The sequence below is a fragment of the Capra hircus genome, unplaced genomic scaffold, assembly GCF_001704415.2.
Source record: "Capra hircus breed San Clemente unplaced genomic scaffold, ASM170441v1, whole genome shotgun sequence".
Classification (NCBI taxonomy): domain Eukaryota; kingdom Metazoa; phylum Chordata; class Mammalia; order Artiodactyla; family Bovidae; genus Capra; species Capra hircus.
Window position 1 is genome coordinate 17,839 of NW_017213471.1, and position 5,680 is coordinate 23,518.

Sequence of the window (5,680 nt, forward strand, 5' to 3'; positions counted from 1 at the left end):
CTCTATTAGTTGTTGCCCTGCTTCATTCCACATTCCAAGGCCAAATTTGCCTGTTACTCGAGCTGTTTCTTGACTTCCTACTTTTGCATTCTAGTCCCCTATAATGAAACAGACATCTTTTTTTGGTATTAGTTCTAAAAGGTCTTGTAGGTCTTCATAAAACAATTAAACTTCAGCTTCTTCAGCATTACTGTTTGGGACATAGACTTGAATTACCGTGATATTGAATGGTTTGCCTTGGGGATGAACAGAGATCATTCTGTCGTTTTTGAGCTTGCATCCAAGTAATGCATTTCAGACTCTTTTTTTTGACCGTGATGGTTACTCCATTTCTTCTGAGAGATTCCTGCCCACAGTAGTAGATATAATAGTCATCTGAATCAAATTCACAGATACCAGTCCATTTTTGTTTGTTGATTCCTAGAATGTTGACGTTCACTCTTGCCATCTCTTGTTTGACCACTTCCAATTTGCCTTGATTCATGGACCTGACTTTCCAGGTTCCTATGCAATATTGGTCTTTACAGCACTGGACCTTGTTTCTATCACCAGTCACATCCACAGCTGGGTATTATTTTTGCTTTGGCTCCATCCTTTCATTCTTCTTGGAGTTATTTCTCCACTGATCTCCAGTAGCATATTGGGCACCTGGTGACCTGGGGAGTTCCTCTTTCAGTATCCTGTCATTTTGCCTTTTCATACTGTTCTTGGGTTCTCAAGGCAAGAATAGTGAAGTGTTTGCCACTCGCTTCTCCAGTGGACCACATTCTGTCAGACCTCTCCACCATGACCTGCCCATCTTGGGTTGCCCCACAGGCATGGCTTGGTTTCACTGAGTTAGACAAGGCTGTGGTCTTGGTGTGATTAGATTGACTAGTTTTGTGTGAGTATGGTTTCAGTGTGTCTGCCCTATGATGCCCCTTTGCAGCACTTACCATCTTACTGGTTTTCTCTTACCTTGAGCATGGGTTATCTCTTCATGGCTGCTTCAGCAAAGTGCAGCCACTGCTCCTTACCTTGGATGAGGGGTGTCTCCTCACCACCGCCCTTCCTGACCTTCAACGTGGAAAGACTCCTCTAGGTTTTTCAGCTGTCATTTATTCTCTTTGACACTCAGTGTCTTTATCTGTAAGATAAGGGTGTTTATAACTACCCTAGAGTTTTGGAGATAATGAAATAGCACATTTTTCTGTACTTAACTAATATGTAGTATGTTTATACTTAGGTGGCAGTTTGTATAAAGGGAGCACTGAGGCTTATGGCCACACCCTAAAAGAATTAAAAAAAAATATTTAAAATATGGAACCACTATTTATGTTTTCTGAAGAAGAGCAAGAGCCAAAACTACAGCACAGTGAGGGAGAAACCATACAAGTTGATGATGAAGATTCTGAACTGATCTTGTTTGGAGTGGAACATGTAAATGAAGATACTGATGTGATCTTTGTTGGGATGACTGCAACTTCAAAACCAGTCGTTTCAAACATACTCAGCAGAGTTACCCCAGGTTCTTGTTCAAGGAGAAAAATGTATGGTCACTTCAGGAATGATAACGCTCACAAATTACAGACTGTTAGTCATGTGACTCCTACATCAGAAGCAAAGACTGTCTTGCCAGTTTCTGACTCTGAATCAAGATCAACAGATAGTCCTATTATTATTGAGCCTTTGTCTAAAGCTGAGTATAAAAATATTTCACCACAAATAGTGCCTAATAGCTTTTCAAAGTTATGTTCCCCTTTGATTTCCTTCACAAGTTTATTGCAGCATCCGGTAGAAACAGCCATTTCTGCGGGAGATATAAATAAAAGTCCTCATGTATCAGGCAAATTTCCACTTCTGAAACAAATAGCATAAATCCCCAAAGGCCTAAAATCAGTGATTGGATTATAGGGGAACATTCTTTAGCTTTGTCCCCTTCAGGTATTTTTCATACAGTGACTACTCAGCAAAGCACCCCAGACAATGTCCATACCTCGCTAAGCCATGTTCAGAAGGGAGAACTTTGTCCAACAGCTTTTCCAAAGGACAATGTTCATTGCAAGTCTGTAAGTCCTTGAGGGGAAAATGGACTGACAAAAACTGTCTTTCCAAGTTTAGCAAGTCAAAACAAGATTGTTGTTCCCACAGAAGGAAATTTGATTGTGTTACTTCGTGACTTCTAATACGGAGAGCATATAGGAGTTGGGCAGCCAGAACTGAAGACCCACACAGCCTTTAAATGCCTCAGCTGCTTGAAAGTTCTAAAAAATTTCAAGTTTATGAATCACATGAAACACCATTTGGAACTTGACAGGCACAGAGGTGACAGCTGGAAAAAACCACACCACCTGCCAGCACTGCCTCCGCCAGTTTCCTACTCCCTTCCAGCTGCAGTGTCACATTGAAAGTGTCCACACTCCCCAGGGGCCCTCCACAGTCTGTCAAATCTGTGAATTTCCCTTTGAGACAGATCAGGTTCTCTTAGAGCACATGAAAGACAATCATAAGCCTGGTGAAATGCCCTATGTATGCCAGGTTTGCAGTTACAGATCATCATTTTTTGCAGATTTGGATGCACATTTCAGAGCATGCCATGGTAACACTAAGAATTTACTTTGCCCGTTTTGTCTCAAAATTTTTAAAACTGCAACAGCATACAGACGTCATCATAGAGGGCACTGGGATAAGAGTTTTCACCAGTGTTCCAAATGTCGGCTACAGTTTTTAACTTTCGAAGAGAAAAGGGAGCACAAGACCCAGTGTCATCAAATGTTTAAGAAGCCTAAGCAGTGAGAAGGATTATCTCCTGAAACCAAAGTTGTTATTCAGGTATCACTGGAACCCCTTCAACCAGGATTGGTGGAAGTGGCATCCATTACTGTGAACACATCTGATTTTGAATCATCACCCCCCAAATCTAAAAGTAGGAGGTCAAAAAAAGAAAAAAAAAAGTTAATATTACTTTCAGTAAGTCTGAAGCAAGTATTTCAATCAAATTAAAATAAAACATTAAAAACAAAAAGATCAAATTATAACATTATTCAATAATATCAAATATAGAGAAACCAATGGGTAATTTATGTGTTTTTGTTTTAAATACATGAAGTACAGTTTTGTTTGATCTGAATATTGAGGTTATTTAAAAATGTATTACCTGTTTTTCATGTAATTGTAGTGACATGTAAAAAGAATGTGTGTGTGTGTGTGAGAGAGAGAGAGAATGAGAGAGGCGGAGAAAGGAAAAGTAACAACCTATATTGGTATTTCATGTTCTTTGTAAGTTCAAAAGCTTTACTATACATATAACCTGTAGAGTGTTTTATCAACGTAATTTTCAACTGCTTTTCATGCCTTGAAGATATCAGTATCAAGTATATAGCCAGATTGGAATGGCTTTGTTATGGTATGGTCCCTTGAGCTGCTAAACTCTCTGAAGTGCCTCTTATGCTGATGCAAGATAACCTGGCTCTGAAAGCGTGCTGTGGAGAAGGTGATCGAGAAGCTATGATGTGAGTTTGGCCCACTGCGGGATTTTATCAGTGAAGAGCTGTGGCTTCTTTCCCATCTGAGGAAGAGGCATACATTCACTCCAGACATGGAGCCAAGGCAGAAGGAACACTGTCTCAGCGTATCTTTACCTAGCCCAGGGACATCTCAAGGAAGCCAGCTGTTAAAATGTCTGTGTTTGGTGGAGAGACCCCTGCAAGCATCAAGTAGACCCTGTGTATCATTGGCTGCAGTTGGAGAAGCAGAGATAGTTAAATAGAATGAGGCCAGGTGCTGTGGACCTCCTGTTGGAGTGATCAAAAGGGGGAATTTGATCATTCCATCCCCTTTCCCATTTGGCTGGCCTATAGTCACAGTGAAATAGCCATATCTGTCTCAGTCACAATAGTAAAGCAAGTTAAGATTCCCAAAGGGGGGGAAAAAAAAAAAAAAAAACCCTGGACGTCCAGTCTGATTGGTACTGGACCCACAGTTTTAACTGAAAGTGATCAAACACAGGCAATCTGTTCAGTTTATGAATTGGGCTAAATTTAGTTCTCTTACCCTTAAGCTACAATGGAGTTGTCTCGAGAATAGTAAATGAAATAGATAAAAATGGTCCAGGGTCATTAAATACTTTATAGAACTTTTTCTTACCTTTTCCAGTTACACGTGTCTTACCCTACTTGAACATGTGAAATTTCAGTTTTGTGTCTTATCTTGCCTTGGACATGACTCTATTACAGTTAACAGCTAATTCTTTGTGTGTGTAATTTCCCATTTAATCAAAACAATTACTGTGTTTCAGTCTTACTTGACAAAGTCTGATGTGCAGAAACTGTCTTCATTTATTTCCAGTAATTATCAGGTCAGAGTTATTATCCTTCCTCTAATCTATCCAACTATCTAATCTGATTATACTTGTGTAAACCTTTTTCTTGATATTTCCAAGGGCTCTTTCACAGACCTGCGGGTTACCCTCTAAGTATTGGTTCCTAAACATCAGCACATTTGGCTGCCTCCATTGGGCTCCTGGAGTTGAGTCTTCTCCTGGAGTTAAATGTCATCCCTTCTCTGCTTCTGGCACAGATATCTAGCAATCTCTGTGCACCTTTCAAGGATGCTGGGATCCTGGCTGTAGACCTATACTGGGGGAATCTTTCTGTTTCCTCTTCCTTTTCTGCTCTTTTTCTTTTCTCACTCTTTTCTTCCTGTCCCCTCATCAGTTTATTTAAATCCTCTAAGTTTTCACAGAATGCTCAAAAGTGATAATCACCAAGGGGTTAGCATCCCTCTCAAAATGAAGAGGAATGACTACAGATGACTAAGCTATAGTGAGTCTATTGTCTGCATTTTGGGTACTTTCCTGAGTGTAAATTCAGATACAAACAAATTGTATCCATGTACTCAATGCTGAATTGATTGATTTGCACTTTTAATATTTTACTAGACTTTTTCATTTAGTTTACTTGGGCCAAAGCACGTTGTTAAGTGTTAGCTTAAACCACTTTTAAGTGTATAAAGAGTTTGTTTCTGTATTCTGATCTCAGTTAAAAACTCTGTGTATAAATGTGCAGACTATTGCATTCTTTTTTTTTCTACTTTTTATTTATTTATTTATTGTTTAAATTTTATTTTTTTACTTTACAATACTGTGTTGGTTTTGCCATACATTGACATGAATCCACCACAGGTGTACATGAGTTCCCAACCCTGAACCCCTATCCCACCACCCCTCCCCATATCATCTTTCTGGGTCATCCTAGTGCACTAGCCCTAAGCATCCTGTATCTTGTATCGAACCTAGACTAGAGATTTGTTTCTTACATGATAATATACATTTTCAATCCCATTCTCCCCAATCATCCCATCCTCTCCATCTCCCACAGAGTCAAAGTCTGTTCTTTACATCTGTGTCTCTTTTGCTGTCTCGCATACAGGGTTGTCATTACCATCTTTCTAAATTCCATATATATGTGTTAGTATACTTGTATTGGTGTTTTTTTCTTTCTGGCTTACTTCACCTCTGTAAAATCGGCCCCAGTTTCATCCACCTCATTAGAACTGATTCAAATGCATTCTTTTTAATGACTGAGTAATATTCCATTGTGTATATGTACCACAGCTTTCTTATCCATTCGTCTGCTGCTGGACATTTAGGTTGTCTCCATGTCCTGGCTATTATAAACAGTGCTGTGATGAATATTGGGTA

General features: G+C 39.5%; 1 pseudogene; it reads left to right on the top strand.

The window, feature by feature from the left end:
* Window positions 1-1,299: 1,299 nt before the first annotated feature.
* Window positions 1,300-2,916, top strand: LOC108635300 (annotated as a pseudogene).
* Window positions 2,917-5,680: the final 2,764 nt, after the last annotated feature.